This window comes from Tamandua tetradactyla, chromosome 24 (assembly GCF_023851605.1).
Source record: "Tamandua tetradactyla isolate mTamTet1 chromosome 24, mTamTet1.pri, whole genome shotgun sequence".
Classification (NCBI taxonomy): Eukaryota; Metazoa; Chordata; class Mammalia; order Pilosa; family Myrmecophagidae; genus Tamandua; species Tamandua tetradactyla.
Genome location: NC_135350.1, coordinates 35,385,891 through 35,412,116, shown reverse-complemented (window position 1 = coordinate 35,412,116; position 26,226 = coordinate 35,385,891). Strand labels below are relative to the sequence as shown.

The 26,226-nt window shown below is 35.3% G+C and overlaps 1 protein-coding gene and 1 non-coding gene across 4 annotated transcripts in view; one reads left to right on the top strand and one right to left on the bottom strand.

The window, feature by feature from the left end:
- The window catches only part of CCSER1 (coiled-coil serine rich protein 1), a 1,450,145-nt gene that overhangs the window by 912,605 nt on the left and 511,314 nt on the right, over positions 1-26,226 (top strand). The gene's annotated exons all lie outside the window — the stretch shown is intronic.
- On the bottom strand, positions 557-662 carry LOC143668664 (U6 spliceosomal RNA). The gene has a single exon (XR_013168528.1). It is a non-coding gene; the product is annotated as a U6 spliceosomal RNA (small nuclear RNA).

The window sequence follows — 26,226 nt, the reverse complement described above, 5'->3', positions numbered from 1 at the left end:
CCAGGAATATACTGAGGTATTCCAGGATCATATGGCAACACCACTCCTAGCCTCCCATGGAAACACCACACTGCCCACCAAGAGGCTGCATCTCCCAGTTTCCCTACTGACAGTGAATAGGTACATCTTTTTCTCTACATTTTTTCTAGCACTTGTTTCTTTCTGTTCATTTTAAACAGTTTTATTCACACATCATACAATCCAATCTAAGTATATAAACATACCTTCGCCACCATAATTATATGAAGATATTTCCTTTTCTTCCTCAGAGTCCATACCCCTCCCCCATGCCTCCCACCTGCTGACATTTAGTTTTGGCATAATGTCTTTGTTACATTCAGTGGATACATATTATACCGTTACTGTGGACTGTAGGCCCTAGCTGGCATTGATTGTACTTTTTCCTGTCTCTGTTCTCTGAAGCAACTGTTCTCCAGGCATCTATATTTGCTCCCTCTGTGTGCTCTGAGACTTCTGTCATTTCTGGCTCTCTTCCAAAGTTTCCTCTTTTGACATCTTGCAATGTTGATATTAATTTTTTCCCTCTCATGCAAAAAAAAAAATGGAATGTTTCATGAATTTGCATGTCATCCTTGCACAGGGGTCTTGCTAATGTCTCTGTATTGTTCCAATTTTAGTATGTGTGCTGACAAAGTGAGCATCTAGATTTCTTGAGGGGAAAATAATCAAATCCTTAATTTTTTAAAGCCACTATTAGTTGCAGTTGAGATCAATTCCCAACACATTTGTATATGTATTACAAGTATTACGATAAATATAACATATGTTAATTGCATTCATTTAATTAAATAGGGTTGTAATTTCTACATAAATACAAATTGCAAACATACATTGAGTAAATATATACAAATACATATATTTGTTGTTGTTCCTTATGAACTCCTATTGATTCTTCAATATTTAGCTCAAAGTTTACTTCCTCTGGGAAGCGTCCCCATTCCATTTCTTTAAATAGTAACTTGAATATGCCTAATAACACTTTTAATCTTATGATTGTTTGCTTATATATCTGTCTTCTCACTCCTACCACATTTGATTGTGAGTTCTTAATGGGCAGGAATTTTGTCTCAATAATCTTTCTACCCATAATGTGTGTTGATGAACATTTAATAGATATGTATGCAGAAAGAGATGATAGGTAAATAGATGAGATATTTGATGTGATGATGGCAGAAGATGATGATAGATAGATAATAGTGTTTTTGTTAATAAGCTGCAGGAATGTGATGTACTAGAACTAGAATGAGGTTTAAAAGGTGGATTAAATAAATTACAAGCTTACAGTTACGAGCCTATGAAAATGTCCAAATTAAGGCACCAACAAGAGATTATCTTCACTCAAAAAAGGCCAATGGGTCAAGAATCCCTCTGTCAGCTGGGTGGCCACGTGGCTAGCATCTCCTGGTCCCTTCCCCTGGGCTCCATTGCTTTCAGCCTTTGTTCCTGTGGGGGTTGCCTTACTTTGCTTCTCTGGGGCTGACTTTCATCTCTTGACTTTCCTTGGCTCTCTCCAGATTCTGGCTTGCTTAACATCTCATGGTGATGTCTGCTGGGCTCTAGTCATTTCCAACATCGATGTCTCTGTTCTCTGAAGCAACTGTTCTCCAGGCATCTATATTTGCTCCCTCTGTGTGCTCTGAGACTTCTGTCATTTCTGGCTCTCTTCCAAAGTTTCCTCTTTTAAAGGATTCCAGTAAACTAATCAAGACTCACCTGGAATGGGTGGAGTCACATCTACATCTAATCAAAATATTACACCCACAATTGGGCATGTCACAACTCCATGGAGATAATCTAATCAAATCCCCAATTTACAGAGCTGAATAAGGATTAAAAGAAAGGGCTGCTCCCACAAGATTGGATCAGGATTAAACCATGGCTTATCTGAGATACATAATACTTTTAAACTGTCACAGATAGATAGATAATAGGCAAAAAAGTCTAACTTACATACATAGATGTGTAATTTTCATTATCAAATGCATTTTGTCTCTCAATTAAATTGTTTTCTCAATTTCTTTCCAGTGCCCTATGTGCCATTATGTACAAAACAGGATTTAAGTTATGTCATTGACATTATGTTAAGGTTTCTTACTACTGCAAATTCCATCTAAAGCACAAAGAATAAGAACTGATGCTCTTTTTGCTAGAGTCTAGGTAAAAGTGTGGGAGGATATTTTCAATGTTTTCAAGGATGCTGTTTTGGTACACTGAAGCTGCCAGAATGCAAAATACCAGAAATGGATTGGCTTTTACAATGGAGATTTATTAACTTAAAATTTAAAATTCTAAATGAAAATGTCCCAATTAAGGCATCGTAAGGATGACACCTTCTCTGAAGTCACGCTGCTGGCAACCAGGGTTCCTCCGTGAGAAAGCACGGTACATGGCTGCATCTGCTTGTCATTCACTTCTGGCTCTCATTGCTTTCAGCTTCTGGTTCCAGTGGCCTCCTCTCTGAGCTTGTATGGGTCCCCTCTTAATATCTCTAGGCATTTTCACTCTGCTCTTTCCAAACTTCTCTAGATGTTTCTCTCTAAGCTTGTTTGGCTTTTTCTGTCCATTAGCCTCATAAAGGACTTCGGTAAAGGATTAAGACCCACTTTGAATTAGATGGGTCACATCTCAATTGAAACAACCTAACCAAAACATTCCACCTACGACAGGTCCACAGCAGCAGGAACGGAATAAAAGAGCCTGGCCTTTTCTGGGTACATAACAGCTTCAAACTAGGACAGGTGACTTTTCAGGGAATTCACCAGTAACAATGTTGCAAATCAACTAGTATACAGATTCTTACACCAAACTGAATACATGCCTGAGCCCCACCAGTTATTAGTTCTCTGTATTCAAGCAATTTACTTAATCCTTTATATCTCAGTTTCCTCACTGGCAAAGAAAGATAATAGCGATTTCTTGATGGATTGTTGTGAACATTTAAAGAATTAATGCACAAAGCATTTAGAACAAAACTGGACAGGTAGGAAGTTCTTAATCAGTGCTAGACATAAATAATTGTTTTTGGTCTGACATATCATTTGCATAGAAGATGCATACTTAGATACTAATCTGCAACTTTAAAAATCCCTCTCAAGAGTTTGTCTTTCTAGAATGTCTATTCTTTTTTTTCTTTTGCATTGCTTCCTTAAATTTACATGTCAATTAATGTATTTATATTATAATAATCTTATTTAGATGCAGGACATGTGCTGAAAGTACTTCCATAGCTTCTCAATATGAAATGAATAAATAATTCTTTAGACCAAACAAAATGAATTAGAAATTGAAATTGTGATCTTCAAATTAGCTTTGTGATGAGGGATCTATAAATTGTAATTCAATTTTTCTTTTTTTATCTGTTAGGCTAGATGATGTTCCTTGGGAAAATGTGAAGTTTACATATTTTAAATAATAACAAAGAAGTTATCTATGGAAGTTGCTTATGTTGTAATCTTTAGAAAGCCTTTGTGACAAAGTTCAGCTCTTTCAAAATTTCACTTCAAAAATCAGTTTTCTGAATCCATTTTCTCACTTTAGAAGGAACCCATTACTGTCACAAAATATGCATTTAAGTATTTTGAATACCAAAAAGTAAGGTTAACCCTATCCACAAATTCATTACATGCTAATTCTGGAAAGGAAAACAAAACGTCTATCTTCAAGCATTCTAAGGCAAGCATACTCTGTGTATTCTTTCCTCATTCCAAAATTATACTTTCTGATGTGAATGACTAATTATAAACTGCTTTTCTCATTTTACATGCATACACACACATTAAAATTGTATCTTTGACAGCACAGGCAATTGGGCATCTGTCCTTTCACAAAATTATTTATTTATTTATTTATTTATTTATTCATTCATTCATTCATTCATTCATCAAATATTTTTTGAGGACTTATCATGTATTAGGCTTTCTAGGTACCAGGGATCTGAATAAAACAGTTGAAAGTCTTATTCTCATGGAGCTTATCTGACTAATAAAGTATTTTATATTTTAAATATAGTTATCTATATTTCTAGATAAATGGTATGAAAAATGCCTTCAAATGTATTCAACCTGTACATTGACTTGTTATTTGGATGATACATGCTGATACTCTAATTTGAGCTGAGCACTTGTGGTAGGTAGTAAGACTGTCCACAAGGACTCTTGAGAGGATTTAACTTCTTTGCCTGTTTTCCCCGTGACTTGCTTTGGCGAGGACAATGTGAGTGGGAGCCATGACTTCTGTCACTGCGCCACAATTTAAAAGTCAAAGTGGTCCTAGAAGCACGTGGCAAAATGGAGCCTTCATTCACCTGTGCCATTGAGGGGACATGATGAGCAGAACTCCATTCCAGGCCCATACTGGCTGTGTAGATTGAGCATTAAAGATACTTTCACTGTGTTAAACCATGAAATGTTGAAGGTTTTTTGTTGATAAGGCTATAACCGAGCATATGGCGACTGATATAGCACCATTCTAGGTGCTGATTGTATAGTAGTGAGCATAGCCAATGAAGCACCTGCCTATATGGAGCTTATGCTTAAGCGGTGAAACTGAAAATCAAAATAGTAGTATTAAAAATTGATATATAATATTATGATAGATAGTGGTATGTGCCGTATAACTGAAGTTTAGCAAGGAGATAAAGAATGGGGGAGGGAAATTTCTGTGATGGTGATACTTGATCAGAGACTTGGCTTACAGGAAGGAAAGAGCCTCGCACATATCTGGAGAAATACTGAGGACTCTAAGGCAAGGGAGTGCTGCATGCAAACAGCATAAAGCCCAATGTATCTGCAGCGAACCAAGCAAGAGCAAGACTTGAAGGAGATAAGTTTTGTAGGGTTGTGTGAGAACACAGATTAAGAAAGGCCTGCAGGACTTGATGACATTTTAGATTTTATTCTATGTGAGATGAGGAAGCATGGAAGACAGGAAAGAAATGATTGGATTCATGATTTTAAAAGATCATATTGACTTCATAGTTAACAATAAACTTTATAAGGGCAAGAGCAGAAGCAGAGAGCATTAGGTAGGATACAACTGCAGTACTGAGTAGTTGTGATAGTAGTGATAAAAAGTGTCAAAATAAGATTGTGTGGTGATGGAGTCAACAAAATATGCTCTGAAATCACGGTTGTGAGATGGAAGCAGTGTAGTAGGGGCAGGGGGTTGAAAGGGTGAGCAGAGGATGCAGGATTAGATTAGATAGAAGGCCTGGAAAGGAGACTAGAAGGAAGAAAGTTGGGGTAATACCTGGAACAGGTAACATGAGAAATCAGATCTCATTCTGAATTCTAGAGCCATCACCTAGCAGATATTTGACCTTGAGCTGGTATTAAGAGGCTGATAACCTAACAATCATGGTTACTCTATCATTGCCAAGAGTGTTACATAAGATTCATGTAGTACAAAGATTCTCATCTTTGGGATAAGTCTTAATTTGGGACCAGAATGGGAAATAAAAATGGTAGATGAGATTCCATGTGGGGGAAGGATTAAAAGGACAAACTCTCATGTCCTCTTCCATATTTTAACAAGTAAATGATAAAGTTTAAATGAAAAAGTCCTTCAAAATATGATAAGTAAAATATACTAAAATAAAAGTGTCTGACAAATTGTTATCTCAAGGAAAGCTAAGATTCAACAAGTGTTCCCACAAAAGAGAAAAGAGGATCATTCCTTTAAACCTAAGTGTCTGAAAAGAACAAGAGAGCATGTCTTTAATAGGTGCCTGAAGGCTGAGACCCTGGAGTCAAAACAAACAAAACAAAACAAAAAATGGACAGAGTTCTTAAGAGCAGACCAATGGACCCCACTCACTTAGACACTCTATCTGAGGACACACTTTATAGTTATAGAAGTGCATCGAGGTACATCTAGCCATGTTTTCATTGGCCTCAATCATTCTGCCTCTCCTCAGTTTCCCTCATTTACCTGCCAGCAGTAAAAGGCAGGCCATGTCCATTCATAAGCACCCCCACCTCCAGCACAGGGACCCAAGCACTTTCTTTCATGAATCACCATCATGTCCTCTTAACTGTTGGGAATAATTTAAAATAAAAGCAAGGAAATTAAGATTTTTTTATTTTTTTTTTCCCCTTGAATAAAAATAATGTCATCAAGGTATCAGGTTTTTATTTAGGGGCCCTAGACCTTCATTTTATTTTTAATAATGACTTGCAAGTATCATCCTCTCTTTGTTTAAAAGTAATGTTACTTAGGAAAGCTAGAGGACAAAACATAGGACTGTATAAGACCAGGAAACCTGTTGCGGACGATGACTGTGGTTAATTATACAAATACAAGAATGTTCTTACATGAAAAAAAATAACATTCTTGCTAACTCTAATTCCCAAAATCTTATGTCATTTTTTGTGTTTATATACTAAAGGGATTTTTCAACAACTTGTTATTCTGTGAAATTTGCTGTAAATAATTCAAATAGAAGTGAACACTCCAGAAGTGTTTACTAAAGAAATACCTAAAGAGTCTTAATGCTGTTTCCTGATCGCATAGAGCCCCAAGGGCTGTAGTATAGCAAGGCTTTCGTGTATTCAAGCAAGACTAACGACCCAAAAGAATTTAAGGGAAGAAATCATTTACGAATATCACAAAGCAAAACAAAACAAAAGCACTAAAGGCAAGGGAATAGAACTTGTATATTTGGGCTGGTAGACATTATTTTTTCACATATTTATACTTTAATATGGTAGAAAATAAAATTTAATACCCAAGCACTTCTTTTTAAGGAACATTTCATCTTATTATGCATTCCTTTTTCAGTGGGTCCTCTATAGCACTCATTTGCCTATGTACAATGCCACACAGCTTGGCATATAATCATACACAGTTTATACAATTCTCTAAGTGCTTGTCTCCTTGGGAGATTACAAGTAATTCAATTCAAGTCCTAGTTTCTCTCTTTTTGTATCAGCAAAGTACTGAGGTAACCATTATTATACTTCTTGGTATAACCGACAGTACTGGGCACAATGCCTTGTTCATATAAATTTTCTAATATCATTGGGCTAATGAGTAAATGAATAAGTCCTTGCTGAGTTGAACTAAAATTAGATGCATTCTGAGAAGAATTACTCTTCATAGGAACCATTGAAATATTTTTTTTTTATTGGCTAAGCTGTTTATGTGCCATTGAGCCTTACATGTGTACTACTGAGCAAGTGCTATGCAGCAAGTACTGTAGTAAATGCTTTATGTACATTATCTCACTTTATTTTCACAATAATTCTAATGATGCAGTGTATTGGAGTTCTCCATAGCAACAGAACCAAGAAAATAGACAGACAGACAGACAGAGACTGGGAATTAGCTCACACGAACATAGGGATTGGCAAATTCAAACTTCACAGGGCAGCTGTAAACTGGAAAACTCTGATGAAGATAAGGTTTTATTCTGCAGGAGAAGGTGGCTGGCTGAAGAAAAGGTAGAAATTCTTTCTGACTTCTGAAATACTCAGTCTCACTTTAAGACCTTCAACTGACTGGATAGGGAGAATTCCCTCATTGCTGGGGCCAATCTCCTTTTTTTGATTGTGGATTCGGTTAGCCATAGATGCACTCAACTGACTAATGATGCAAACCCATCAGGGAAATGCCTTCACAGTAACAAAAAGGCCAATGCTTGCTTGAACAAACAACTGGACACCATAACCTAGCCAAGTTGATAAATGAAATTGACCACCACAAGTGATGAATCAGAATTCTCTCAAATCAAACTGACTTAAACAAAAAGGGACTTTTGGTACAACTTGTTTCTATACCCATGTGGGCAACCTAATGAAAAGTAGTGATAGCTTATGGCACAATTTGATTCTGGGCCCACTATGGGCAAGGATCTGTTTTCTGGCTCTATATTATCTGGTTGCAGGATTTCTGGCTGTTGTTATGAAGAAAATCACCTTATACTTCCAAAACATTTCAAATGTAAGAAATCTTATTTCCAAGAAGTTCCAGCAAATCTCATTTCCAAGAAGTTCCTAATATAAGTTATGTGCCCATCCCTGAACCAACCACTGCAACTCTTTAGGGTGGAACATGCTAATTCGTTTTGGCAGATCAGGATTCTGTGGAATGGAGTTGTATCAAATTCACATGTAATCACACAGACTAGAAGGGGCAAATAAATTGATAGGAACTATTAAGGTACAGTTATTAATGAATACGAAAGAGGATGCTAGAATACAAAAAAATAGAATACAATGAAATTGAGATAATGAAACAAAGATTCAGAGGATTTATGTGACTTTCTCAGCTTTACACAACTAGTACTGGCAGAACTGCAATTCAAAATCAGAATGTCTGTAATACCAAATTATTATACTTCCTCCCTTTAATATTTATCCATTGTTCTTAGTTCTGCCATCTCAAAGATTCTTTGAATTTTTCTTCAAATGAAAGAGTATCCTTGGTGCTATCAGAATTGCCAGTAATTATATTATGACTTTATTTTACAATATCACCTGAGCAGCATGTCCAAATCTTACCAATCATTTCTACTTAACTGATAAAATTTTTACTTACTGGCTAATTTTTCTCCAGAAGTTAATGCCCACTCACTTTTATTTTAGGGATGTACAGAGTAAAGCATAAAGAATAGAAGAAAAATAATAATAAAAAAGAAAACATAAAAGAGTGTGTTAAAAAAAAGAGAAAAGAATGTGTTTTAATCTGCTTTGCTGGAATGCAGTTTACCAGAAATGGATAGGCTTTCATAAAGGGGATTTATTAAGTTACAAGTTTACAGTTCTAAAGCCTTAAAAATGTCCAAACTAAGGCATCCAGAGAAAGATACCTTGACTCCAATGAAAGGCCAATTGGCATCTGGGACTTCTCTGTCAGCTGAGAAGGCATGTGGCTGGTGTCTGAGGTCCTTGCTTCTGGTTTGTTGTTTTGTGCTTCTGATTCCACTGGCTTCCTCCCTAATTGCCTATTGGCCCTCACTCAGCTTCTCCATGGCAAAACTCTGGGTTCTGGCTTGCTTAGAATCTCATGGAAGGCAACATCTACTGGGCTCCTCTCCTAGCTTCTGGTTTTATCTTCTAGATCCTGTGAGCCCTTCTGGTGTTTTCCTCTGCATCTCCAAACATCTGTGTCTGTGTCAGATCTGAACTATTTCTTTCTCCGGGGGCGCTCGTAAAGGCTCCAGGAAACTAATTAAGACCCACCTTGAATGGGCAGAGTCATATCTCCATCTAATCAAAAGGCCACACCCACAACTGGGTGGGTCACATCTCCATGGAAACAATCTAATCAAGAGGTCCCATCCTACAGTGTTGGATCAGGATTAAAAGAACATGGCTTTCCTGGGGTACATAATTTCAAACCAACACATTATGACTGCCCAATCATCAGTGGAGGAAAATTGATAGGAACCATATTTATTACAACAGAAGTATTAGAGAAATTAAGCAATGCATTCCATGTAGAACATGCTTTTTATTCAATAATATTTGTTATAAATCCATAGTGATAGTTTCAGATCATTAAAGAAATTATGTGTCCCGCTGTAATGCTCTAGGTGAATATTATTTTTGCATTTTGATACTTGAAAAAACAAACCATTCACTAGCATATAAAATGAATTAACTGTACCTGTAAAAAAACTCATAAAACTCTTTCAGTTTAATTTCATAAAAGTAGAATATATCTTAATATTTGCAATTCAAAGTGTGTATATTCAGGCTGTTTTCCTTAACATAAATTAGACTTATTTAAACTGAAAGTGTTTCCTTTGTCCAATACTTAGCACTAATTCCAAAGAGATAATTTCTGACTCAACTTTTGGATAAACGTTTGAACTCTTGCTTTCTCCATCTTTTTCTCTCGCCATTTACTAAAGGTTTCTTGCTTCATTGATGTTCCCTGTCTAAGACTAGATTGGCTAGTTTTAATCCTGCTGCCTTAAATATACTTTTTAGCTGATATTATGCATATTTATATTTGAGTAGGAGAGTAAGTTCAAACAAGTTAGATGCAAAATTGAATGGCCCCAATTTTATATTGAATTAAAAATGCCTTATTATTTTTTAATAAAAAATGTTTAAAAATATTAGGAATATATATATCAACTTGTATTGAATATTTTGCCTATTAGAAGGAGGATCCCTGAACCAAGGAAGGCCACGGAGCAGCATGAGGCACAGGGAGGAGGTGGAGTGCATCAGACTGAGAGAGGGGAATCCAATCACTCACCAAATAGCACAGGATAAAGTATATATTGTGTCACCCATGGAACTGAGTCAGCCATCAAGCTTAGGTTGGTCTTAGATAAAAAATCTGGCCATAGAGAGACTAGCATTCTTTAAATTTGTTATAGTTAAATAGGAAGGGACAATCACAAATCTTTGATTTTCTTTGTATTGAAAATTTTGGTATCATTACAAATTATCTGTCAAAGTCCCCATACAAGAATCACCAGGAAAACCTGTGGATCGTACAAAGTTACATTTATTAAACTTGCTGAGTAAGAGAGAGCATCCATCATAACAGAGGGAAAGTTAGGAAAGAGTTGTATATTGTTTGAGGGCTGAGGCTAGTCATAGAATAGTTTTAGGGGTACGGATTGATCAGAATTTGTAAACTAGGTGTGTTGCTAAAATTGTTCACAGTCATCTTTGAAACACATGCTAGTTTGTGAGGTTAGTGTTAAGTCAGTTTGTTTGTGGTTGTATATAGGAAAATATGTTTGAATGTGCTAATGTTAAAACAGTTTAAACCTGGGGGGTTTAAATTGTGGCAGGTCATACCTTGGTACAGTTTTTCTGTTTAGCAAGTGATAGTAAAACTTTATGGTTTGCCTTTCAAAAGATTGTCTTCTCTTCTCAATTTAACCTTTACTCCCAGCCCTTTCATAACATTTAATCTTGGTCTTTTATTCTCTTCATTTAAATATTTTATAATTTGCCCATTCAGTCAAGCTAAACTTTTATATTCTTTATCTCATTTGCCTAGTAATTATTTTGCCATGTCCTAGTCTTGCTTTTTCCCTGCAGATTTTAACTCCAAGCACTCTTTTTATTGGTTTACAAATATACATTATAATTTTGGGATATATCCTTTGAGCATATAACTTCCCTCAATGCTTTGAGATTTTTAAATGTTGGCCTATTTCTTAAACATGTGCTTCTAATACCAAGGTACTTGAATTCAGGACTACTAAAATTATTGAATAATTTGGGAGAAAAAGTATTTCATTTATGAATTTATTATTGCATAAAATATCCACATTATTTTTATATTCAGCACTATATTTAAAAATATATTGTGTTTGGATCATGGCAGACTGCTTTAGGCTAGTCCTATAAATCTCTGGGGCTTCAAATTGATTCATTCTCCTGTGCTGCTAATTGCACTCTAAAAGAAAAGATAATTAATTACTGTTGTAGCAGAATCAGTATTGTTTAAATAGAGACAAATTAAGGTTTACATAAATTATATAAGGAATATTTTTCCTAATGTTTGAAGTATTCATAGTTTCATAGTATTTATTATCCAGCCCATATTTGACTAGATCTAGCCAATATTTCATTAGAAATTATCAGAAAAAGAGCATTCTGCGTAAAAATTGTACATAAAATTCCCATTTTTTTAGGTTAGCATAAAGAAGAACAAACTTAATACTCCTAGTCTTAAAGTTTTCACTGACTTATTTGCAGTGACTTGGATTTTTTTCCTAATTCTGCCTGTTTAACTTTGTCAGTAGTCATATCTTTGTGGAATACCTGTAGGGAATTTTTACTATGTTGAAATAAACCAACTTTTACAGGTGTTACTCACAGTATTTTTTATCTGATAAAATAAACAACAAAGTGATATTTCTAAAATTCATTTCATTTTGTCATGAGAGCAGTGCCAGTAATATTTATACTCATGTTTTTAACAAATGATAAAGTATAAATATTTACCCTATTATATGATAGATTTGATGGCTAATTTGTTTCATTCCCATCATTGCAAATCTCACATACTTCCATTTGTTGCTGGTATTTAAACTACAAATTTTAGACTTCGGCAATATAGAGGAAATTAGAAGTCATTACAATAAATAAATAACATAATGTGATTCTACAGCTGGATTTGGCACAAGTCAAATTCTTTCAATGGGCTGATTTTTTTTTTTTTTGTCTTTCTTGAAGGCAAACTAATCAACAACTGTAGCTAGACACAACATCTCTTAGTTGGAAAATGAAATATTGAACACTGGAATAAGCTATGGAATATGTTTACTATAAATTTACCAAAGCTGGTATTCACTGATCCACAACATCAGAACTCAAATGCTGTTAAGTCCTACACAGTTTGCTAGGGTTAAAACAAAAAACAAACAAAAAGAAAGGCTGACATTTTGAGTTAAATTCTAAAATTCTGAAAATACAATATCATGTCTATAACAAAAAGATGGTTTCCTGTTACTTCAAGAGATAGTTTTTTTTACATCTAGTCACAGGGAAGTATCATGTATGCACACATTGGAAGGGAAGATATGCTTTCTAGTGCTAACTTATACAATGCTTATGATAATTCTATTTTAGTAGTATTTCTTCTACCCCGATCTTCAATATTTTGATGAAAGTAGACCTAAAGATAAACCTCCCTGTGGTGGTGTATTTACTCCAGAAAAGCATGGTCTTACATCTAATCTGCCTCTGTGGGTATGGACCCATTGTAAGCAGGACCTTTGAATGAGCTTACTTCAGTTAAGGTGTACCCAACACCAACCAGGATGGGTCAATACTGTTATTGGAATCCTTTTAAAGTGGGATAAAATTGACAAAGAATGAAAGAAGGCTACCGAAGCAAGAGATAAAATTCAGTGGAACCCAGAAGATAATGGAGAAGCCAGGAGAGAACACCATGTGCCAAAGATGAGCCAGGGATCCCCGACAGCCACTCCCAAAATGCCGGCCTTCAGGAAGAGAGCGTTGTCTTAATAACACCTGGATTTGGACTTCCTTTTAGCCTCAAAACCATGACCAAATAAATTTCCATTGTTTAATCTGACCCGTTTCGTGGCACTTGCTTGAGTAGTCCAGGAAACTAAAGCACTCCCCATTTTGAAATAGCTTAAATTCTTGAGAAACATTAAATCATATGGAAACGCATACTGTTTATGCGTCCATCATCTGAATGATAAAACACGTCTGGGGTATATGTTTTTTTGACTTATTTTTATTTTTTTATTAGAGTACTTGTAGTTTTACAGAAAATCATGCAAAAATTACAGAGGTCCCACTGGTACATATGATTTGAAGAAAAAGTAAAAGATCTAATTACCTCCATATAGAATAAACTGTATCCATCTCCATCTAGAGCATTTGAAAAGCTAAGCAATCCAGAAAGTTTGAGAAAATTACAGATTCATTTTTAATGGGTTAATAATTAAAAGGATTTCTAATTTAAGAGTAAAGGAGAAGAGGGTACGAGGGTAGTTCAGTGGTAGAATTCTCACCTGCTGTGCAGGAGACCCGGGTACGATTCCGGGCCCGTGCACTTCCCTTAAAAACAAACAAACAAAAACAACAAAAACAAACAAGCAAAAAAATCAACAAATTGTTCTGCAATAACGGGCTACTCATATAGAAAAGAATGAAATATGACCCCTGCCATACAGCATACCGAAAAAAAAAAAAAAAAAAAGTAAAGGAGAGACAAACTATAATGGAGTGATAATATCTAGAGTAAAAACAGAGAGGTTTTCTTGAAGTGTGGAGGAAAAGATACTAGGAATTTCAGATGCATGTAGCCTAAAAATGGAGATGCTTCTCATTCTTAAATTTATTTCAATCATTTTTACTTTCTGGTTTGGAGCTCCAGATGTAATGTTAAAGTTTCCCAGGAGATAATTGTACCAGTGTTGAAAGCCACTAAACTGGAAAAATATATCATAGATTTTCCAGAAAAGATAGAGATAAATATAGGGGAGTTGATAAATAGTTAGTTGATAGATAGATATGAGGAGGAAGGCAGAGAGAGAATCTAGAGATATATAAAGCCTGAATATCAGAAATTTTATGGTTCTACCAATTTGGTTATTGATTCCTTAGGATTTTAAGTGTCCTAGGGTATCCAGAAGATGTCTTGTCCCTGAAATTTTTTAGACTCAGGTGAAATCTTGAGATATGAATAGGCTTTAAGAAATTATGGGACATTATGAGGTGCATTATCAGTTGTCATATTACATTTATTGCATTTATGAATGCTCCAATCATTTTTTGTTAATTAAGCAACTCTCTACAATGAAGTTCAGAGGGTGGGGAGTAGACTGTGGTATTTCCCAAGTTTGGGGGAGACCATTCCAGTTGTAAGCTCTGTTAGCATTCTTACAGTATCTTGAACCCTATACTCCATAATCATCATTGGTATGAATTGCACTCACTGGTTCAAAGTGTGCCACACGCTAACACATTTTTTCTTAAAATGTGGTATGCATAACCAAGCATGATTTTTCAAGATCGATTTGGCTATTACAGAGAGTAAAGGCTTACCTTTCTTATCTGGGTATTATATAACTCTTACTGCTGCCAAAGATTTCATTAGCACTCTGGCAGTTTTGTCAAACTCTGCGATCGTTCTGAGCTTGCAGTGAAGCCACTTCAGGGAGTGTTTCTGAAAAGCATGTCCAGATTGTTCTGAAAAGCATGTCCAGATTGTTCCTGCTTCAGAAACAGATGGCGTGCTTCCTGCAGGTCCAGATCCTTGAGGCCAGATGTGCTGAATCAGAGTCTCGGAGGGTAGAGTCCCCAAATGTATACATTTACAGTATGTCCCCTTGGTCTTTCTGATGTGCACTGACATTTCTATATGAATTCTAATCTTAGCATTATTCTTTTCTCCATATTGTACCTTCCTCTTTTCATTATGTTAGCTGTGGTGCATCCTTCATCTAGTGCATGTGGGCCATAAAACGGAGATTGTGATTTAATTATTCTGGGGTGGAGCCTAAGCATTAGTATTTTAGAAAATGATCCCAGTTGATTTTAATTTACAGCTCTGACATTTAATGAGCTATATCACTGCTCCATTTTGTCTGCTTCATAATATATGTCACTATCTAGAATTAGTTTCTTTATTGCTTATTTTTCTCTCTCCTTTAGAACATAGCTCCTTGAAAGCAGAAATCTGATATTTCTTGCTCACCGCTACATCGCTGATGTATATAACAATGTTTGGCATATAGCAAATGTTCAATTTTGACTTACTGAGTGATAGAATAAGTTATTACATATGCATTATAAGTGCTCTATATACATTACTTTCTTGATACAAAAATCTTATGATTCTATTATTTATTTTTACAGATCAGGTAAACTGATGTAAAGTATTTTCCCAAGGTCACATGAGAGCTAGGAATGAAATCACATTTGCCTAAGTCCATAGCTCATGGCTGTGACCAAAATTCTTTGTATCTGCTCTCTAGCATTTGCATTTATTGCCCAAGTTTTTAGCCTTTGAGTATGATGCTCCTTTTTGGAATAGCATCTTCCTTTGGTGAATTATTATTCTATTGTTATAAGATTAGAAGTCAGTTCATCTATCTCCACTAGAGTACAGTTCGCTCTTCATTTTGCTCAACAACCGAATATATTGAGTTTTCATACTCTGATTGTTATTGTAAATACCGTTATTATCAAGCAATTTTTGCTGCATATCAACAATGTGCTAGAAAGACAGCAGAGTCTAACATCTGATATTCTTCTCATTCTACGTTTTGATCCATAACTTTCATCCACAAATCTCACTGCATTTTACTATCATGAATTCACCAAACAACCCTTGAGGTAAATGAATATTTATTATCTCCATTATACAGATGCATAAACTTGGATGCAGACTAATTAAATAAGTTATTCAAGGGCAGACCGTGAGCTGATTAGAGAAGCAAGGTTAGCATTGAACATTCCTGATCCCTGTTCCTAAAAGGAATGGATGATGTTTTGAGCTTGTTTTACTATGCACAAATGAAAATGTTGATTTTAAGCTTTCACAATATATCTTCCATTAGTTTTGAACCCTGATCAGAAAATATCATCACAAATTGATATTCAGTCCTTAGATATGTATGCAGCTCTCATCTATTGGCTTTGGTGGGAAAAGTAAGCATGAAGCTGCAGAAAGAATTTAGCCCATAGCAATTATATCTCCCATTGGTGATTATGCTTGGAGATGTTTCCACTATGTAATTTAAAGTTTTTATTTTGTAATGTAGCTCTAATTTACCATATAAATGTAAGCAGCTAATTAAGTTGATTATTTTCTATTGAAAGTCAATATTTAGAATATAATCAGTTATTTTTGCAAAATTGTTTGAAGTTCTATTATTATTTGTGAATATGAACCCAAGCAAAATGTACAGCATAATAACATAGTTAAGAAAGGCTATATTATTTCACTGTGTTGCCACTCAAAAGAACCAAATTAAAATTATATGTTCTCTATATTTCACCACTGGTAGATTATTAGACCCATAAACGATACTTAAATGATTTGTTGTCTCTTATAGCTCCCTTAAAAAAGGGTTTGATTTTTATTCTCAATTTTTAATGTAAACTCCATTTAAGAAAAAATACATGTTTAATGCCTAACATCTATATATAATTTTCAACTAGTTCAGATTTTGAGACGTTGTAGAATCCAAATTTAAGTTTAGAAACAAGGTTTATGGTAAACCATTATAATGGATTTAACCTTTTAGACAGTCTGACAATGCTATAAATAATGAAAAAAAAATAATATACAAAAGGCAACTTTTGTTAAACAGGATTCTATTTTCACCTGCATGTCTCCTTTCAATCACCAATGAGCATATGCATTTAGATGAGTTCCTGTTAATACGTGCCAAATCTGTTATGTAGATTTATATCTCGGAAAGGTAGATATTGTATAAATTAAATCCTTATAACTAATAATGCTTTTAATCAGGTATTCATCAACTTTCTGTTCTGTAAGCTCCTACAGGGATTTAGTTGTGACACGGTTCAGAGGATCTTAACAAATATTCTGGGCTATGCAATTTAAATATTAACCTCCTAAAATACAGCTGCTTCAGTCTTGAAGAGAGTAAGTGATACTTCAATTTCTTTCTTTCTTTTTTCCTGAAGACCTCCCACCTATCTGCAAGTACCAGAGAAATTTATTTTCCTGTGTTGGAAAAGAAAATGAAAAAAAGATTGAATCAATACAGTGGCAGAGTATGGCTATTAAGGGATCTGATTGAATACCCAAGCAAAATTACTTTCATCAGTTGGGCCAAAAAAATTCTACCAGTAGAATTCTTAGTGATTTATCAAAATTCTAACTGCTGAGATTTTTATTGTCCTATAAAGTCCATAAGGCTTTTCTTTTACCTTGAAAATTTTATTGAGATAACTGTAGATTCATATGTAGTTGTAGGAAATAATACAGAAAGACCCCATGTACCTTTTACCCAGCTTTTTCCCATATACTGAACCAATCTTATTCAGATTTCCTCACTTTTACTTGTATTCATTTGCATGTATGTGTATTTAGTTCTGTACAGTTTTATGACTTTTGCGTGCTCCTGTTTCTACCACCACAGTCAAGTTGAAGGATGGATTCCATCAACCCAACGATCCCTCATTTTGCCTTTTTATAGCCATACCAGTCTTCCTCCTGGCCACTCCCACCATCCCTAACGCCTGGCAAACAGTTATCTGTTCTCTGTTTCTAATCTTTGGTCATTTAAAACATGTTGTACAAATGGAGTTAAGCATGATCTAATCTTTTGAGATTGGATTTTTTTCACTTGGTATAATCTCATGGTGATTAATCCAATTCATGTTTATGTATCAGTAATTCATTACTTTTTAACACTATGTAGTGTCTCACTGTATTATGTACCCCAGGTTGTTTAACCTTTCACCACTTGAAGGACATATACACTTTTTAAATCTATGAATAAAATATCTAGTAACATTCAGGTACAGGCTTTAATGTGAACTTTAGGTTTCATTTCTCTGGGACAAATGCCCAACAGTGCAATTATTAGTTTGTATGATGACAAATTACCACAAACTTAGTATTGTTCAACAATACAAGTTTATTATCTTACAATTCCAGAGGTGAAAAATCTCACTAGGCTAAAACGAAGGTGTCAGCAGGACTGCATCGCCTCTGGAGGCTCTAGAGGAGAATCTGCTTCCTAGCCTTTTCCAGCTTCTAGAGGCCATCTGCAAGCGGCTCACGGCCCTCTCTTCAAAGTGAGCAGCATGGCATCTTTAAATATATATCTCTTTCTCTCTGACCTCTACTGCTGTCATCAAATTTCTTTCTCTGACTCAATCTCCTGCCCATCTCTTTCCTTTATAAGGACATTTTTGAATGCATTGAGCTTACCTGGATAATCCAGGGTACTTGTCCCTTTTCAAGATCCTTAATCACTTCTGAAAAATCCCTTTTGTCGTGTTAGGTAACGTAGTCACAGGTTCTGGTGATTAGGATGTGGACATCAGTGAAGGGTCGCAGGCATTATTATGCTCCCAAATATAGCAATTGCATGTTTACTTTTACAAGAAAATTCTAAATGATCTTTTAGCGTGTCTTTCCTATTTTGAATTTCCACCAGCAATATATGTGATCCAGGTTCTCTGCATGCTCACTAGAATTGTGTGTTGACACTATTTTTTTTATTTTAGTCACTTTGATATGTATAGAATAATATCTCATTGTGGCTTTGATTTACATTTCTCTAATGACTAATGTTGTACATCTTAGTATGTGATTGCCATTTATATATCCTCTCCTGTGAAATCTTTATGTCTTTTGCCCAATTCTAATTGGTTTGTTTCGGATTTTAGCTCTTGAATTTTAAGAATTCTTTTATTCTAGACACTTGCCCCTTGTTGGCTATGTGGTTTGCAAATATTACACCCATACATAGTTGTCTTTATCATTCTTATCACCTGGTCTTATATAGAGTAAAAGTTTTTAATTTTGATGACTGATAAAGCTTTTTTATAAGTGTTTTTATTGACAAAGCTTCACATGCATACAGCCCATACTTGGTGTACAATCATTGGTTCACAATATCACCACATAGTTGTGTATTCATCACCAAGATCATTTTTAGAACATTTGTATCACTCCAGAAAAAGAAATAAGAAGAAAAAAGAAAAAAATCATACATCCCATACCCCTTACTCCTCCCTCTCATTGACCAGTATTTCAATATTCCCAGTGTATTTTACCCTTTATCCACCCTATTATTTATTTTTATCCATATTTTTTTTATTCATCTCTCTATACCCTAGATAAAAGGCACATCAGACACAAGGTTTTCACAATCACAAAGTCACATTGTAAAAGTTGTATCGTTATACAATCATCTTCAAGAACCAAAGCTACTGGAACATAGCTCAACAGTTTCAGGTACTTCCCTCTCACCATAAACTAAAAGGGATATCTATATAATGCATAAGAATAACCTCCAGGACAACCTCTTGATTCTGTTTGAAATCTCTCAGCCACTGACACTTTATTTTGTCTCATTTCTCTCTTCCCACTTTTGGTCAAGAAGCTTCTCTATCCCATGATAGAGACAAGTCTAGGTGAATCACAGGAGTTCTGTCCATGTTGCCAAGGAGATTTACACTTGGAGTTCACTTCCCAAATTGGCTTAGAGAGAGAGGCCACATCCAAGCAAAAAAGAGATTCTCTTTTGGCCTAATTTTAAATAGGCTTAGCCTATCCTTTGCAAGAATAAGTTTCACAGGGGCAACCCCAAGATTGAAGGCTCAGCCTATTGATTTGATTGTCCCAAATCAATATTCTCTGCTTGCGAGAATATCAGAAATTCTCCAAATGGGGACATTGAATAGTTCTTACTTTCTCCCCAGTCCCCCAAGGGGACTTTGCAAATACTTCTTTATTCATAGCCCAAATTACTCTGGGATATATTGGGGCATCCCACTAACCTGGAGAAACCAACAAGATCTCATGCTCTATTCAAGATTCCATGTACTTATGGTTCTCAGCTAAATTGACAATACAAGTTAAGTTAGATAATGTACTCCCCAAAATATAAATTCTGCCCCCACTAAGCATCCCTTCTTTTGGTCTCACATAGAAGTTAAAGTTTTAAATATGGATGCTCTCATCCTTTACCCTGTGCTCTGATCCACCCCAGTCCCATCCAGATCAGCTTCCTTCATTTCTCTAGTCGAAGTCTGATCCCTTTTTCAACTTTTTTAAACAGCTTCTGTATGGGGTACTGCTAACTTTCATAGCTTCAGAACTCTAACTCTGAGTCTCAGGTGTCACATAAATACTTGAAGTTTCTGGAAACAACCAGGTTAGACACATACAATTCAGTGTTGCAGAATTCAGTTATAACATTTACAACACCTGAATACACGTAACTGCTGTAAGAGCTTACAATCTAGGGCTCCTTACAATAGGCCTCAACCTGATAACCCATGCTCTTAACTTCAGTTCACTGTTTTTATATTGTAGTTAGTCCATATGAGTGAGGTATGTTAATATTTGTCTTTTTGTTTCTGATATTTCATTCAACATACAATCCTTAAGTTTCATTCACCTACTTGCATGTCTCACAACTTCATTCCTTCTTGTGGCCTCTCAGTACTCTGTTGTATGTGTACACCACAATTCCCCCTTCCATTCCTCAGTTGTTATACCCTTAGGCCACCTCCACCCAGTGTCCCCATTCTCAGTTCCTCTAGAAATATACTGAGCAATGGGGTTGTAGGATCATCTGACAATCTCATGCCTAGCTTCCTGGGGAACCACCACACTTCCCTCCAAGGTCTGAACCTCCCAGTTTTCCTATCAACAGTGAATAGGTACATCTCTTTCTCCACATTTTCTCTAGCACTTATTTCTCTCTTTTCATTTTTAAACAATTTTATTCACATATGATATACTCCAACCTAAGTAAACGGATGTGCCTTCACCACCATAATCTATATGAAGGCATTTCCCTCTCTTCCATAAAGAATCCTTACCCCTCCCCATACCCCTAGCCTGTTGACAGCTAAGTTTAGCAAAATGCCTTTGTTATATCCATTGGAAGCATATTATAATGTTACTGTTGACTGTAGACCTTAGCTTGTATTGATTGCACTTTTTTGTGTATGCCATCCATTTCAACACCTTGCAATGTTGACGTTCATTTGTTCTCCCTCATGCATAAATGTTTTATATTTGTACATTTAATCACCATTATTGTCCACTCTACTCATTCCTAAATTATACTGCCTCAGCCTTTATCCACTATCTTTCCATCAAAGCTTTTGAATAAGTAAACTATTCTTTCTAACTCACAAAGCTATTTAATTTTTCTGGGAGTCTACTATGTGAATTACAGGTTAATTGAAAAATCATATTCCTTTATGGTTGCAGTCAAATAAATAGGATCCCACATCTTAGTCATTTCATTCTTGAAAATTGTAACATACACTATGATTTACAGTGATAGATTTTTCTGCAGCTCTCTTGTCATGTCTTAGAGTTATTACATAGTTTCTCTTTACTAAACCCAAAATATGACCCTTTGCTAATCTACATCTATTACCTTGAAGCCAAGTTATTTTTTACCAAAAGCAGTAAGAAGAGGAAAGCATCAAAACTTTCAGTATTTTTGGTAAAAAACCTTTGAAAGGGCCACAATTTACTCAATATATAATTTGCTCTTAATTATAAATCTGCATGACTTTTAGTTTCCTGTAACTCACACACAATCACAGTCTTAGTTTCCTGGCTGCTAAATGAAGTACCATGCAATAGGTTGGCTTAAACAATGGAAATGTATTGACTCATGGTTTTGAGGGTACGAGATATCCAAAATCAAGGTGTCATCAAGGTGATGCTGTCTCTCGGCAGGGAGGTGTTCTGGGGCTGGTTGGCAGTGGTCTTTGGTCCTTGGCTTTTCAGTCACATGGTGGCCTCTCCGGGCTTCTCCTCCCCCTTCTAGGTTTAGTTGATTTTCAGCTTCTGGCTGTTCCCTGTCTCCCTCTTCCTCTCTGTGGCCTTCCTTATAAGCCCTTCAGTCACAGGATTAAAACCCATCTTTATTCAGTTGGGTCACACCTTAACTGAAGCAACCTCATCACAGGTCCTGTTTAAAAGAGTTCATACCCATAGAAATGGATTAAGATTAAGAACATGTTTTTCTGGGGCACATAGCTCCAAGCCACCACACTCCAATGCACACCCCAGCACCCACTCACATAAAAATAAATGTATGTGCATTGTACATGGAAAATTCCATAGTTGTTATTATCCAAATGAGAGAATCACTACTGTTTCTCAAGAATAGCAAAGTTTTCTCTATTGCGGAAATGCTAGGGAAATTTGACCCTTGGAAACTTTGTAAAGGATAAACTGAGAGAAAACAACCTATAGATTTGTAAAAAACACAGGAATGACTTTTTCACCTGGCTGTTTCTCAAAATGACCCTTGATGAAAGCTGAGAACATAATATTAAAATTCAAAGAATAGAATATGTGCTTTATCATTTTCCCAATTACATTTTTTTGTTAAGATAGAAATTTGTTTCAATCCTCCAGTTAACAATTCACTTCTCTTTGGTTGTAGAATCACTCTTTCCCTGATGCATATTGAAGATAAATGTAATAGATTTAAGCTGTGTTGGAGTGAACATCCCTGATTACTTTTCTTCATTGGTTTTTGAAGATCAAAATTCTTTCATAAAACTAATTTTAGAAATAATATCTAAGAGAAACATCTACAATTAACATTGAGGATGAGATAAACTAGGTATAAATTTTAATAACTCCATTGAAGTAAAGTGTTATTATATGGGTAGATTCTCGTTTAGGCAATCACATGCTTGTCTTGAAATTATTGATGTCCTGAAATGTGTGTGTGTGTATGTTTTAGAATGGTTTATTTGATACAGATTAAGATCTTTTGGAAACCTTGATCAATTAGCCCAGTTGATCCTCTTTTCTACATATATCCATGCTGTGGAATCTAAGACTTTTTTGAGGTATGAATACGATCTCTTTTATCACTCTACAAATCTATACGTAAATTATATGAATAGTTCATTGTTAAAAGTATTGAATCCAAAAAAAAAAAAAAAAAAAACTCTGAAGATTCAATGTCAAGTAAAACCTAGTCTATTTTATTTACTTCTGATGATAGAGGACACATTTAATCTTAGATTTGTGCATTAGGCAACCAGTATCATCACATACTTATGCAATAATCACCAAAATCAATTTTAGAATACTTTCATTGCTCTAATAATAACAATAATAATAATAACTATAACAAGATAAAACTAAAATATAAAGGAAAACTCAAAATAGCCCATACCCCAAATCACCCCTATTGTTGACCCCTACTATCGTGGGCACTTTTATTACTGTTGATGAAAGAATATTAAGATATTATTATTAATTTTGTCCATGGTTTGCAATAGGTACATTTTCTTCCAAACACTCCTCTATTATTAGCTCCTTGTAATAGTGTCAGACATATATTCTGGTTTAGAAAGGTAACTTTTTAAAATTTGTAATGTTAATCAGACACTAGAAAATTCCCTGTGTTATACATTCTGATATTTTCACCTCTAACTTTCCTTCTGATGATATACATGACTCTAAACTACCTCTTTCAACTATATTCACTCACAATTCAGCACTCTTTATTATACTCACAATAAGTGCTACCATCACCTCTGTCCATTTCCAAACATTTAAATTCAACCTAGTTAAACATTCTGCACATATTAAGTAATTACTCCACATTCTCTGATGTCATATCCCATGGTAACTTATATTCTATATTTTATGTCTATGAGTATACATATTAAAATTAGTTCAAACTAGTGAGATCATTCAACTTTTGTCTTTTTTGTCTCTGACCTATTTTACTCAACATAACGTCCTCAAGGTTCATACATCTTATATGCTTCAGAACTTCATTCCTTCTTACTGCTGAACAACATTCCATTGCATGTATATACCACATTTTGTTTATCTATTCATCCATTGTTGAACTTGGGTTGCTTCCATCTTCTGACAATTGTGAATAATGTCACAATGAACACTGATGTGCAAGTGTCTGTTGACATTCCTACTTTCAAATCTTCTAGAATATCCTGAGTAGTGGGACTGCCCAATCGTATGGCAATTCTATGCTTAACTTTCTGAGAAACAACGAAACTGCCCTTCACACTGTTTTACATTCCCACCAGCAGTGAATAAGTGTCCCTAATTCACCAAATCCTCGTCAACACTTGTAGTTTACTGTTTGTTTAACAGCAGCCATTCTGTAGGTGTGAAAAAGATATTTCATTGGGTTTTTTCTTTCCTTTCTCTTTCAGAATTTTAAAATATCATACTGTTTTTTTTATTTTTTATTAATTAAAAAAACATTACAATAAACACAAACATTCCCAACACATACACTCAGCATACTCATTGAGTTTTGATTTGCATTTCTCTAGAGCTAGTGAATCTTTTCATGTGCCTTTTAGTCATCTTTATTTCCTGTGCTGGCCTGAAAGGATGTATGTACCCTTGAAAAGCCATGTTTTAATACTAATCCCATTTTGTTAAGGTAGCCATTTCTTATGTGATTTAATCAAGAGTGGTTGTTAAGCCGGATTAGCTGGAAGCATGTCTTGATTAGTTTACTGGAATCTTATAAAAGAGGAAACATTTTGGAGATTCAGAGAGAGCAGAGAATGCTGCAGGACCACGAAATAGAGAGTCCATCAGCCAGTGCTTTGGAGATGAAGGAAAATGCCTCCCAGAGAGCTTCATGAAACAGGAGGCTAGGAGAGAAAGCTAGCAGATGACACTGTGCTCGCCATGTGCCCTTCCAGCCAAGAGAGAAACCGTGACCATGTTCACCACATGCCTTCTCACTTGAGCGAGCAACCCTGAACTCATTCGCCTTCTTGAACCAAGGTATCTTTCCTTGGATGCCTTTGGTTGGACATTTCTATAGACGTGTTTTGATTGGGATACTTTCTCAGCCTTAGAGCTGTAGACTAGTAATTTATTGAATTTCCCTTTTTGAAAGCCATTTTGTTTTTGATATATTGCATTCCAGCAGCTAGTAAACTAGAACATTTCCTCTTTTGAAAAATGTCTACTTGTGTCTTTTGTCCATTTTTTGATTGGGCTGTTTTTTATTGTTGAGCTGGAGGATGTGTTTATATATTCTGAATCAAACCCTTATCAGATATGAGGCTTCCAAACATTATCTCCTTTTGAGCCAGCTGCCCTTTCATTCTTTTGACAAAGTCCTTTGACGCACAGAAGTGTTCAATTGTAAGGGATCCCATTTATCTAGATTTGTTTCATTGCTTGTGCTTTGGGTAAAGTCTAGGAAACTACCTCCTATCACTAAATCTTGAAGATGTTTCCCTATTTTTCTTCTAGCAGTCTTATGACTCTGGCTCTAATATGTAGGTCTCTGATCCATTTTGAGTTAATTTTTGTATATGGTGTGAGATAGGGAAACACTTTCATTCTTTTGGATATGGAAATCCAGTGCTCCCGAAATCATTTATCGAAGAGACTATTTTGTTCCAGTTGAATGGATTTAGAAACCTTGTTAAAAACCAGTTGACCATAGATCTGAGGGTCTATTTCTGAGCTCTCAATTCAATTCCATATGCTATCTTTTGTGCCAGTACCATGCTGTTTTAACCACTGTGGCTTTATAAAATGTTTAAAGTCTGGAAGCATGAGTCCTCCCACTTTATTCTTATTTTTCAAGATGTTTTTACTGTTTGAGGCCCCTTACCCTTCCAAATCAATTTGTAATTAGGTTTTTCCATATCTGCTGAGTAAGCTGTTTGATTTTTGATCAGTATTGCATTTAATCTGTAGATCAATTTGGGTAGAATTAACATCTTCATGACACTTAGCCTTCCAATCCATGAACATGGGAAATCTTCCCATTTATTTAGGTCTTCTTTGATTCCTTTTATTTTTCTAGTTTTCTATATACAGGTCCTTCATATCCTTATTCAGCTGAGTCCTAGATATTTAATTCTTTTAGCTGCTATTGTAATGTATTATTTTCTTGATTGCATCTATAGATAGCTTATTACTAGTGCATTGAAACCCTACTAATTTTTGTGTGTTGATTTTGTATTCTGCTATGCTGCTGAAATTATTAGCTCAAGTATCTTTGTCATAGCTTTATTTTTAATTTTCTAAATATAGGAT